Below are 13402 nucleotides of genomic sequence, written 5' to 3'. Positions count from 1 at the left end.
TATTGGTGAGGATGTGGAGGAAAAGGAACCCTCTTACATTAATGGTGGACGTGCAAGCTGGTACAGCCACTTTGGAAAACAGTATGGAGGTTCCTCAAGATTTTATAAATAGAGCTACTCTAGAGCAACAATTGCACTACTGAGTACTGCAAAGATACAGATGTAGTGAAAAGAAGGGGTTCATGCACCTCAATGTTCATAGCAGCAATGTTCACAATAGTCAAACTGTGGAAGGAACCAAGATATCCTTCAACAAATGAATGGATAAAGAAGATGTGGTTCATATACACAACGGAATTTTATTTAGCCATCAGAAAAGATGAATACCTACCCTTTGCATCAATATGGATGGAACTGGAGGGGACTACACCAAGTGAAATAAGTCAAGCAGAGAAAGACAATTATCATATGGTTTTACTCATACGTGGAAACTGAGGAATAGCATAGAGCATCATAGGGGAAGGGAGGAAAAACTGAAAGGGAAGAAATCAGAGAGGGAGCCAAACCATGAGAGATTCTTGACTCTGAGAAACAAACTGAGGGTTGTAGAAAGGGAAATGGAGGGGTGGATGGGGTAACTGGGTGATGGGTATTAAGGAGGGCACATGGTGTGATGAGCACTGGTGTTATACACCCCTAATGAATCATTGTACAAACACCAAAAACTAATAATGTACTGTATGTTGGCTAATTGAATTTAAATTTTAAAAAATTCAAAAAAAGTTCATCAAGGTAACATAAAAGTGATACTTATAAAATATTAGAAATAATAGATTTAGTATTTGTAGTTTTAGATTTATAAAACTATAGATTTATAAAACTATGAACTATTTTTAGTTTTCAGTTTAGATTTAGTATTTATAGTTGACATGAAGTTATCATAAATAAATTCAAATCCCAAAAGGCATTACTTGTGCTGTTTTCTTAGTTTTGTTATCCTAAATTTCACATCTTCAAATCCCACTCAATCTTGGAAGATCAGTTTCAGTCCTACCTTTACCAGAAAGCCTTCCAAGCATCTCTAGGCTTTTTAAAATTGTAGTTTATGACATTTAAAAAACCCAAATTCCAGTGTTTTATGTTATTCTGCATACATCATCAATTTCTTTATATCTTAAAATCATGTGACAACAGAATACTTTCTCCACATTGTTAGATGCCTATGTACTTTACTATTCTTTTCTCTTTTTTTTAATTTTTTATTAACATAGAGCATATTATTAGCCCCAGGGTACAGGTCTGTGAATCGTCAGCCTTACACACTTCACAGCACTCGTCATAGCACATACCCCGCCCCCCGCCAATGTCCATAATTCTACCATTCTCTCTCCCTACCCCCTCCCCCTGGCAACCCTCAGTTTGTTTTGTGAGATTAAGAATCTCTTATGGTTTGCCTCCCTCCCAATCCCATCTTGTTTCATTTTTTACTTCCCTACCTCTCAAACCCCCACATTGCCTCTCAAATTCCTCATATCAGAGAGATCATATTAATTGTCTTTCTCTGATTGACTTATTTTGCGCAGCACAATACTCTAGTTCCATCCATGTCGTTGCAAATGGCAGGATTTCATTTCTTTTGATGGCTGCATAGTATTCCATTGTATATATATACCACCTCTTCTTTATCCATTCATCTGTTGATGGACATCTAGGTTCTTTCCATAGTTTGGCTATTGTGGACATTGCTGCTATAAACATTCGGGTGCATGTGCCCCTTGGATTACTACATTTGTATCTTTGGGGTAAATACCCAGTAGTGCGATTGCTGGGTCATAGGGTAGCTCTATTTTCAACTTTTTGAGGAACCTCCATACTGTTTTTCAGAGTGGCCGCACCAGCCTGCATTCCTACCAACAGTGTGGGTGGGTTCACCTTTCTCCCCATCCTTGCCAGCATCTGTCATTTCCTGATTTGTTAATTTTAGCCATTCTGACTGGTGTGAGGTAGTATCTCATTGCGGTTTTGATTTGTATTTCCCTGATGCCGAGTGATGTGGAACATTTTTTCATGTGTCTGTTGGCCATCTGGATGTCTTCTTTGCAGAAATGTCTGTTAATGTCTTCTGCCCATTTCTTGATTGGATTATTTGTTCTTTTGGGTGTTGATAAGTTCTTTATGGATTTTGGATACTAGCCCTTTATCTGATTGGTCATTTGTGAATATCTTCTCCCATTCTGTCAGTTGTTTTTTGGTTTTGTTGACTGTTTCCTTTGCTGTGCAAAAGCTTTTGATCTTGATGAAGTCCCAGTAGTTCGTTTTTGCCCTTGCTTCTCTTGCCTTTGGCGATGTTTCTAGGAAGAAGTTGCTGTGGTTGAGGTCGAAGAGGTTGCTGCCTGTGTTCTCCTCAAGGATTTTGATGGATTCCTGTCTCATATTGAGGTCTTTCATCCATTTTGAGTCTATTTTTTTGTGTGGTGTAAGGAAATGGTCCAGTTTCATTTTTGTGTGTGTGGCTGTCCAATTTTCCCAACACCATTTGTTGAAGAGACTGTCTTTTTTCCATTGGACAGTCTTTCCTGCCTTGTCAAAGATTAGTGGACCATGGAGTTGAGGGTCTATTTCTGGGCTCTCTATTCTCCATTGATCAATGTGTTTTGACGATTATAGCTTCTTAATAGAGCATAAAGTCTGGAATTGTGATGCCACCAACTCTGGCTTTCTTTTTCAACATTCCTCTGGCTATTCGAGGTCTTTTCTGGTTCCATATAAATTTTAGGATTATTTGTTCCATTTCTATGAAAAAAATGTATGTATTTTGATAAGGATTAAATTAAATTACATTTAATGATAATATTCATTAAATGTGTAAATTGCTTTAGGTAGCATAGACATTTTCATAATATTTGTTCTTCCAATCCATGAGCATGGGACATTTTTCCATTTCTTTGTGTCTTCCTCAATTTCTTTCATGAGTACTTTGTAGTTTTCTGAGTACAGATTCTTTGCCTCTTTGGTTAGGTTTATTCCTAGGTATCTTATGGTTTTGGGTGCAATTGTAAATGGGATTGACTCCTTAATTTCTCTTTCTTCTGTCTTGTTGTTGGTGTATAGAAATGCAAATGATTTCTGAGCATTGGTTTTATATCCTGACACTTTACTGAATTCCTGTACAAGTTCTAGCAGATTTGGAGTAGAGTCTTTTGGGTTTTCCACATAAAGTATCATATCATCTTCAAAGAGTGATAGTTTGACTTCTTTGCTGATTTCGATGCCTTTAATTTCTTTTTGTTGTCTGATTGCTGAGGCTAGGACTTCTAGTACTATGTTGAATAACAGTGGTGATGATGGACCTCATGCTGTGTTCCTGACCTTAGCGGAAAAGCTCTCAGTTTTTCTCCATTGAGAATGATATTCGTTGTGGGTTTTTCACAGATGACTTTGATGATATTGAGGTATGTGCCCTCTTTCTCTACACTTTGAAGAGTTTTGATCAAGAAAGGATGCTGTACTTTGTCAAATGCTTTTTTGGCATTTATTGAGAGTATCAGATGGTTCTTATTCTTTCTTTTATTAATGTATTGTGTCACATTGATTGATTTGCAGATGTTGAACCAACCTTGAAGCCCTGGAATAAATCCCACTTGGTCGTGGTGAATAATCCTTTTAATATACCGTTGGATCCTATTAACTAGTATTTTGATGAGAATTTTCGCATCTGTGTTCATCAGGGATATTGGTCTGTAATTCTCTTTTTTGATGGGGTCTTTGTCTGGTTTTGGGATCAAGGTAATGCTGGCCTCATAAAATGAGTTTGGAAGTTTTCCTTCCATTTCTAGTTTTTGGAACAGTTTCTGGAGAGTAGGAATTAATTCTTCTTTATTTTTTTAAATTTTTTTATTTGACAGAAATCACAAGTAGGCAGAGAGAGGGAGAAGCAGGCTCCCTGCTGAGCAGAGAGCCCAATGCAGGGAGATTTTTGATGACTGCTTCAATCTCCTTATTGGTTATGGGTCTGTTCAGGTTCTCTATTTCTTCCTGGTTCAGTTTTGGTAGTTTATACATCTCTAGGAATGCATTCATTTCTTCCAGGTTGTCAAATTTGCTGGTGTATAGCTGCTCATAATATGTTCTTATAATTGTTTGTATTTCTTTAGTGTTGGTTGTGATCTCTCCTCTTTTGTGATTCATGATTTTCATGATTTTATTAATTTGGGTCCTTCTCTTTTCTTTTTGATAAGTCTGGCCAGGGGTTTATCAATCTTATTAATTCTTTCAAAGAACCAGCTCCTAGTTTCGTTGATTTGTTCAACTGCTTGTTTGGTTTCTATTTCACTGATTTCTTCTGATCTTTATGATTTCTCTTCTCCTGTTGGGTTTAGGCTTTCTTTGCTGTTCTTTCTCCAGCTCCTTTAGGTGTAGGGTTGGGTTGTGTTGAGACCTTCCTTGTTTCTTGAGAAAGACTTGTATTGCTATATATTTTGCTCTCAGGACTGCCTTGCTGTGTCCCACAGATTTTGAACTGATGTGTTTTCATTATAATTTATTTCCATGAATTTTTTCCAGTACTTCTTTAATCTCCTGGTTGACCCATTCATTCTTTAGTGGGATGCTCTTTAGCCTCCATGTATTTGGGTTCTTTCCAAATTTGCTCTTGTGATTGCATTCTAACTTTAGAGCTTTGTGGTCTGAAAATATGCAGGGAATGATCCCAAACTTTTGGTAATTGTTGACACCTGGTTTGTGACCCATGATGTGATCCATTCTGGAGAATGTTCCATGTTCACTGGAGAGGAATGTGTATTCTATTGCTTTGGGATAGAATGTTCTGAATATATCTGTGATGTCCATCTGGTCCAGTGTATCATTTAAGGCCTTTATTTCCTTGTTGATCGTTTGCTTGGGTGATCTGTCCATTTCAGTGAGGGGGTGTTAAAGTCCCCTACTATTATGGTATTATTGTCAATGTGTTTCTTTGATTTTGTTAAGTGGTTTATATAGTTGGCTGCTCCCATGTTAGGGGCATAGATATTTAAAATTATTAGATCCTCTTGTTGGACACACCCTTTGAATATGATATAGTGTCCTTTCTCATCTCTTATTATAGTCTTTGGCTTAAAATCTAATTGATCTGATATAAGGATTGCCACCCCAGCTTTCTTTTGATGTCCATTAGCATGGTAAATTGTTTTCCACCCCCTCACTTTAAATCTGGAGGTGTCTTTGGGTCTAGAATGAGCTTCTTGTAGACAGCATATTGATTTTTTTTTCCCCATTCTGATACCCTGTGTCTTTTGATTGGGACATTTAGCCCATTTACATTCAGGGTAACTATTGAGAGATATGAATTTAGTGCCATTGTACTGCTAATGCCTATAAGGTGACTAGTGCTGTACATTGTCTCTGTTCCTTTCTGGTCTACTACTTTCAACCTCTCTCTTTGCTTAGAGGACCACTTTCAATATTTCCTATAGGGCTGGTTTGGTGTTTACAAATTCTTTTAGTTTTTGTTTGTCCTGGAAGATTTTTATCTCTCCTTCTATTTTCAGTGACAGCCTAGCTAGATATAGTATTCTTGGCTGCATGTTTTTCTCATTTAGTGCTCTGAATATATCATGCCAGTTCTTTCTGGCCTGCCAGGTCTCTGTGGATAAGTGTGCTGCCAATCTAATATTTTTATCATTGTATGTTACAGACTTCTTGTCCCGGGCTGCTTTCAGGATTTTCTCTTTGTTGCTAAGACTTGTTAGTTTTACTATTTGATGATGGGGTGTGGACCTATTCTTACTGATTTTGTTGGGTGGTTCTTGATGCCTCCTGGATTTAGATGCTCATTCCCTTTGCCATATTAGGGAAATTCTCTACAATAATTCGCTCCAATATACCTTCTGCCCCCTCGCCCTTCTTCTTCTTCTGGAATCCCAATTATTGATTCATTATATGATATATAGTTTCATCTTATGGTATCACTTATCTCTTGAATTCTCCCTTCATGGTCCAGTAGTTGTTGGTCTCTCTTTTGCTTAGCTTCTTTATTCTCCATCATTTGGTCTTCTATATCACTAATTCTCTATTCTGCCTCATTTATCCTAACAGTAAGAGCCTCCATTTTTGATTGCACATCATTAATAGCTTTTTTGATTTCAGCTTGGTTAGATTTTAGTTCTTTTATTTCTCCAGAAAGGACTTTTATTTCTCCAGACAGAGTTTCTCTAATATTTTCCATGCTTTTTTTTGAGCCCAGCTAGCCCCTTGAGAATTGTCATTCTGAACTCTAGATCTGACATATTACCAATGTCCGTATTGAGTAGGTCCCTAGCCTTTGGTACTGCCTCTTGTTCTTTTTCTTGTGGTGAGTTTTTCCACCTTGTCATTTTATCTGGATAAGAATATATGAACAAGAGAATAAAATACTAAAAGGGTGGCAAAGACCCCAGAAGAATGTATGCTAACCAAATCAGAAGAGACCGCACATCAGGGGGAGAAGAAAGGGGTGAAAAGAAGTTTTAAAAATAATTAAAAAAATATATATATGTATATATACATATATTAGACTGGTGAATAGAACAGAACCACCCACTTGATTTTGGGTGTATTTTGGTCTCTTAGAAGAAACTACCTCCAAAAATTTTAAAGAAAGAAACACACACACACACACACACACACACACACACACAGAAAATAAGGGTAAACATGATGAAGGGATAGAATATGACTGTAAAGACAATAATTTAAGAAAAATTCTGAAGAAGAAGTTGATAAGATAAGTTGATTGGGAAAAGAAGGAAAAAAAAAGTGGAGAGAATTTGCTCAGGCTGGAAACTAGGACAAAGCCCTGTGCTAGATTTAGGGCATATTTTGATCTATTAGAAGAACTTGTATCCCAAAATTTTTTTAGATGGATAAACCCTATATGTATACAAAAAATAAAGTGAGATACAATGAAGGATAAAATATGACTATAATAATGAAGGTTTAAACGATTTTTTAAAAGAAATGTATTGTTAAAATAAACTAGTTAAAATAATTTAGAAGTGGAAAGAGTAATAGTTAAAAAAATTAAGAATTAGAAAAAAATTTTTTTTTAATTTAATTAACTTTGCAAGACTGGAGAATCATGGGGAGAAAGCCATGAATTCCATGCTTTGCTTTCCCCTCCTCTGGAATTCCTCAGTTCTCCTTGATCAGTGAGCTTGGTCTTGGCTGAATGTTCTTGCTAATCTTCTGGGAGAAGAGCCTGTTGCAGGGATTCTCGTGTCTTTGCCTGAGGCAGAATAGTGCAACCCTTTCCAGGGGCTGGGCTAAGTAATCTGCTCAGGTTCACTCTGGGGAGCATTTGTTCCCTGAACACTTTCTGTAGAGCTCTGGAGGACGGGAATGAAAATGGCAGCCTCCCAATCTCTGTCCCAGAGGAACTGAGACTTTGGGGCCCCATTCCTCAGTGTGGCCTCAGAGGAAAAGCGCTCAATCACTCCCGTCTCCCTGGTCTCTGGCCGCATTCCGAGCTCACCGGGCCTGTGAATGGGTCTCTGGCACACAGCCCCATTTGGAGTCTCCAAACCCAGCAGATCCTGCCACTCTGCTCTGGTGGATGAAGTTTGGTTTCCCCAGATCTGCAACTTGTGGGGTCCCTGCTCAAAGAGCAGTGGTCTGACAGTGCCATGGATCATAGTTCAAGGTAACCCCGAGCTGAGAGCTCACTCTTCGGCTCTGTCTCTGTAGCTGGCTTCTCCGCTCTAATACCTGTGAGCTCTCCTACACTCAGACACCCCTGATTCTTCTGTGACCCTGCGGGACCTGAGACCACTCTGTCCCCACGAAGGCTCCACCCCCACGTGGCCTCTGGAATGATGTTCCTCAGTGGAGCAGACTTTTAAAAGTCCTGATTTTGTGCTCCATTCCTCCGCTGCTTGCCGGGATCCAGCTCCTCCCCCTGCAGTCTATCTTCCTGTCGCTTTGGATTCACTTCTCCGCATGTCCTACCTTTTAGAAAGTGGTCGATTTTCTGTTTCTAGAATGGCTGTTCTTATTCTCCTCACTCTCCTGTTGGGTTTGTAGGTGTTTGGAATGGTTTGATAACTATCTAACTGAACTCTTGTGACCTGATGTCATCTCAGTCTGCTACTCCTCCACCATCTTTCCTCATCCCCCATACTTTAGTTTTCCTATGGCTCTAACACTAATTTACTAGATATCATCTTGATCATAATGTTATATTTATTACATGTTATATATAATAACTGTTTAGTTCAGGTTTTAAATTTCATTTTGCCTTCCTAGGTTAGGTGTAACCAAAGGAAATAGCATTTAGTCATTCTATTTTTTTTTAAATGTATCTATTATTAATAAAGGTGTGAAAGGACAGTAATAAGTAAAGAACACTAGTAACAGAAGTCTAAGCTCACGTCCTTTAGATGGAGCCAATAACCAGCAAAATGACAGAGAAACTGAAAGAAAATGTCAAGTGTTATGGACAGGAATAGAATTATAGCTGAGATGTAGAACCAAGAATCAGGAGCAAAATGAAATCTGGATGGAAAACGGATTGGGAAAATATGAAGAAAGGCAAGGAAAGTTGTCTTAATCTGCCCAACCCTTTAAGCCATTGCAGAATTTCTTGAATGGTATGTGGTAAGGATCAAGATTTTTAACCCCCAATATGAATATTCAAAGAAGTTAGCATTTTTTATTAAAAACAAAAACAAAAACAAACAAAAAAAACCCCCTTCCTCCATCACTGTATTGTATAATAACACTATTGCCATTAATCAGGTGATCATTTACATGTAGGTCTATTTCCGGTTTCTATTTCATTTGCTTATGTTTGAAATTTAATATTTGCATATCCTTAGAATTAGATTGCTAACTTCCACAAAAGAAAACTTAGTATTCTGATTGGGATTTTAATTGCATATATCAATCGATTTAAGGGAATTGATATTATTAGCCTAGTGAATTCTCCAAGTCATGAACATGAACATGGTTTATAATTCCGTTTATTTAGATTTTGTTTTGTTTTGTTTTTGGCTTTACAATGATTTGTGATTTCCTGAGCAGGACTTTTCATGTAACTTCCAGAACAATTTCAGTTTTTTGTAATTATCCCTTTAATGTCTCTATTGATAGCTGGTTCAAGGTTTTTTCTTTTCTTTTTTTTTTTTTTTTTGAAGATTTTATTGATTTATTTATTTATCAGAGAGAGAGAGATTGAGCATGCACATAAGTGGCAGAGAGGCAGGCAGAGGCAGAGAGACAAGCAGGCTGTCTGCCAATCAAGGAGCCTGGTGCGGGACTCTCTTCCAGGACCCTGGGATTGTGACCTGAACTGAAGGCAGCGGCTTAACCAACTGAGCCACCCAGGTGTCCCCAGGTTTTTTTCTTTTAACTATATTGCTTAATGCTGAAGTTAAAAAAATTTTTTTTAATAACCCCAGAAAGTTCCTTTATGACTCTTCCTAGTTAACCCTAAACTCCCATCCCAACGAGATTTAATACTTTTTTAAAAATTCTATCATCATATATTAGTTTTTCTACTCTTAAACCTTATATAAATGAAATCATACAATATGTACTCTGTTGCTTATGGCTTCTTCATTTAGCAGTATTTTTGAGACTCAGTCGTGTTGTTGCATATATAAGTAGTTCACTTTTACTACTGCATAGTATTATGTGTGTATATATATATCATATATATATATTTTTTTTTTTTTAACCAAGTTTTTTCACAGTGGTGCCAACCTGCATAACTATAGGACAATATCAACACCTAGAAAATGACTTTGACACAATCCACAGAGCTTATTCAGATTCTACCAGTTTTACATGCACTTGAGTGTATTTCCATGCAGTTTTGTAATGTGTAGATTCATATAACCACCATCACAATGAAGATACAGAACTGTTCCATACTTTGAGATATAATATCCAACACATATACATTTTTGACAAACATTTAATTTCTTTAGCCATAGATAATGCAATAATTATAATACCACTTACTTATCTCTCATTTTTTTTTTAATCAAATTAAGATTGATTTTAAATGTTGAGTCATTTTCATGCATCAAATTAAAAGGTCCACTTATAGAACACTTGTGTGGCTTAGTCAAGTATCACACTCTTTTTTTTTTTTTAATATTTTATTTATTTATTTGACAGACAGAGATCACAAGTAGGCAGAGAGGCAGGCCCGGAGGTGGGGGGGGGTGGGAAGCAGGCTCCCTGCTGAGTAGAGAGCTGGATACGGGCCTCGCTCCCAGGACCCTGAGATCATGACCTAAGCTGAAGAGACAGAAGCTTAACCCACTGAGCACCCAGGTGCTCAAGCATCACACTCTTGGTCTCACCTCAGATTGTGATCATGGGGTTGTGGGATTTAGCCCTCTTTGGTCTCCATGTTCAATGCAGATTCTGCTTAGGATTCTCTCTCATTCTTCCTCTCCCTCCTCCTCTGCTCCTGCTCATGCTCTCTCTCTAAAATAAATAAATAAAATCTTAAAAATAGAATTCCAGTTCTGAAAACCATACTTTTATTATTCTGTTTGTGCTAATAAAAATAAATACTCAATGCAATTGGTGTCAAGCACGATTTAATTACTTAACATCTTTGACACTAATATTCACAAACATAGCTATTTATTTATTTTTTTTTAAAGATTTTATTTATTTATTTGGCAAAGGGAGACACAGCAAGAGAGGGAACACAAGCAGGGGAAGTGAGATAGGGAGAAGCAGATTTCCTGTCGAGCAGAGAGAGAGCCTCTATTTTTTTTTTAAAGATTTTATTTTAGGCAATCTCTATACCCAACCTGCAGCTTGAACTCACAACCCCAAAATCAAGAGTTGCATACTCTTCTGACTGACCCAGCCAGATGCCCCAAAACATAGCTATTTAAACATATAACTAATAATTGAGGCATTATTAAGCACCCCTCTGTATTTTTCAGTGTCAACCAATATGCCTTTAAGAGTGAATTCGAGGGATGCCTGGGTGGCTTAGTGGGGGAAGCTAAGCATCTGCCTTCTGCTCAAGTCATGATCCCAGGGTCCCAGGATCAAGCCTGCATTGGATTCCTTGCTCAGCAGGGAGCCTGCTTCTCCCTCTGCCTGCCACTCCACTCCCCCTGCTCGTGGTCTTTCTTTCTCTTTCTAGATCTCTCTGACAAATAAAATCTTTTAAAAAAAAAAAAAAGAGTGCATTTGATTTAAAATCATGCAAAAGAGTGACCATAATACAGATGGTAAAAGACACATGAGTTGAGAAAATAGCCAAAAGAATAAAATACTATGATGTTTTTCTGTCATCTTTATTGTCCAGACAATGCAGTATTTAAATATGAAGTTCTCACCAATGACATGTCTACAAGATCCCACTTATTACTTACTAGTACTAGTGGAAGGCAGGATGAAGGATACTAGGTAAATGAAGAGACTCTTGAGCCCTGAGGAATTAGCTTTCAACAAATCCAGACTTAAATAACCTTTGCCAAGATGAGTCATAATTCACCCAGATGATACAGTATCACCTGACAGAAGTACTGATGATGGCTGGATTTCTCTGTTGACTAGTTTCAAACATCATTCACTCTAAATCAAGATTTGTGGGAGGGATGGAGTGGATGGGTGATGGACATTGGGAGGGTATGTGCTATGGTGAGTGCTGTGAATTGTGAAAGACTGATGAATCACAGATCTGTACCCCTGAAACAAATAATACCTTATATATTAATTTAAAAAAAAAGATTTCTCTTATAAGGTCAGAGCACTATAACATAGTTTCAGAAATGTTGAGTCTAATTCAAGATCAAACTTTTGGTACCAACCTGTGGATTTCTGTAAAACTCCACAAGTCCAGGATTAAATTCTCTCCCTCTGTTACCTGTGAGGCAGTGTTGACCTGGGGTGGGTGGGGGGGATTCAGAGATGACTACAGATTTATTAGTCTCTGCCTATGGAGTCAGCCAAAGGAACCGTCATGCCTGGTGATGTGAGTTTCTTTCTCAGTCTTGCTACTTGCTTTTTGGTCTGATAGAATCGGTGATTTTTCCCTTCTGCCTTTTGGACAGTGTATGTTTCACAGGCCCAAGTTTACTTTTCTTTCTTTCTTTCTTTTTCTTTTTTTAAGATTTTATTTATTTATTTATTTATTTGAGAAAGAGAGAGTGTTCACACACCTGTGCATACATGATTGGGGGAGGGGGAGAGGGAGAAAACCTCAAGCAGACACCACCATCAGCACAGAGCCCAACACTGGGCTCCATCTCAGGACCCTGAGATCATGACCTGAGCCAAAATCAAGAGTCAGTTGCTTGACCAACTGAGCCACCCAGGTGCCGCCACAGACCCAAGTTTTCAAGAAAATATCCAAATCTTTTATCCTACAGCAAAAACTAGACTCTTGAATGAAGGGGAATATAATTCCTTTATTTTATTTTGCTAATGTATATGCAAACAAAAAAGGCTAATCATCAAACTTTTTCAGATACCTTCCTTTCTGTTTCTATACATATAGTGTATTATATTTTAAATGCATTATATGAAGATATTGATCGGTAAAAGTAGAATGATATTTTTCCCTTTCCTATAGAATATGCAATCTATCAAAAGCTTAACTTATTAAAGCAAAAAAATCATTTTGGGGTTTTGGCAGGCTTTGAATTTTGTGATTTTAATTTATATCCATAAGAAGTCTGAACTGTTGGAATAAAAACTCCATTAACAATGCATGTACCTTGAAGACAGAATGAGATTTGTTTTAGTTTCCTGAGAATTTTGGAGAAATTCTCAGATCTGATCTATTTCACTCTGAAGGATTGCTTGACCCTAGAAGATTTATAAGAAAGGCTTCTGGAAGTGGGTCCAACAAAAAGCAGTGTATAGTGATGACAGATCACATCCAACAGGTAGCTTAGAGTGATGCCAATGGAAGTGTAAGGGACAAAGAATTGTTGTCAGATATTCCTCTATTCATTCACTGAAACCCTTGAAAAACAATCACCACAAACTAATCATTGTCATCCATTTCTAGTGATTATTAGTTAAGGAGAACTTTGAAAAACCTAATGGAAAAATTTCTGAACACTTAAGCCCTAGGAAAGACATTATTAAATATTTATTTTTTAGAAGTAGTTTACATTCTCTTTTTCAACCCAAACATTTTTTAAAAAATTTTAAAAAATCTTTAAGAATTAACATACAGTGTAATATTAATTTCAGGTGTACAATATAGTGCTTCCACACTTCTGTACATTACTCAGTGATCATCATGATAAGTGTACTCTTAATCTCATTCACCTATTTCATCCATTCCCCACCCATCCCATCTCCCCTCTTATAACCATCAGTTTGCTCTATATAGTTGACTCTATATTTTGCTTGTCTCTTTTTTCTTTATCTGTTTTGTTTCTTAAATTCCACATATGAGTGAAATCATATGGTATTTGTCTTTCTCTGACTTATTTCACTT

The sequence above is a fragment of the Lontra canadensis genome, unplaced genomic scaffold (genome assembly GCF_010015895.1).
Source record: "Lontra canadensis isolate GAN:19392208 unplaced genomic scaffold, GSC_riverotter_1.0 scaffold78, whole genome shotgun sequence".
Lineage (NCBI taxonomy): Eukaryota > Metazoa > Chordata > Mammalia > Carnivora > Mustelidae > Lontra > Lontra canadensis.
The sequence above is the reverse complement of the archived record's forward strand: the minus strand, read 5'-3'. Positions refer to the sequence as shown.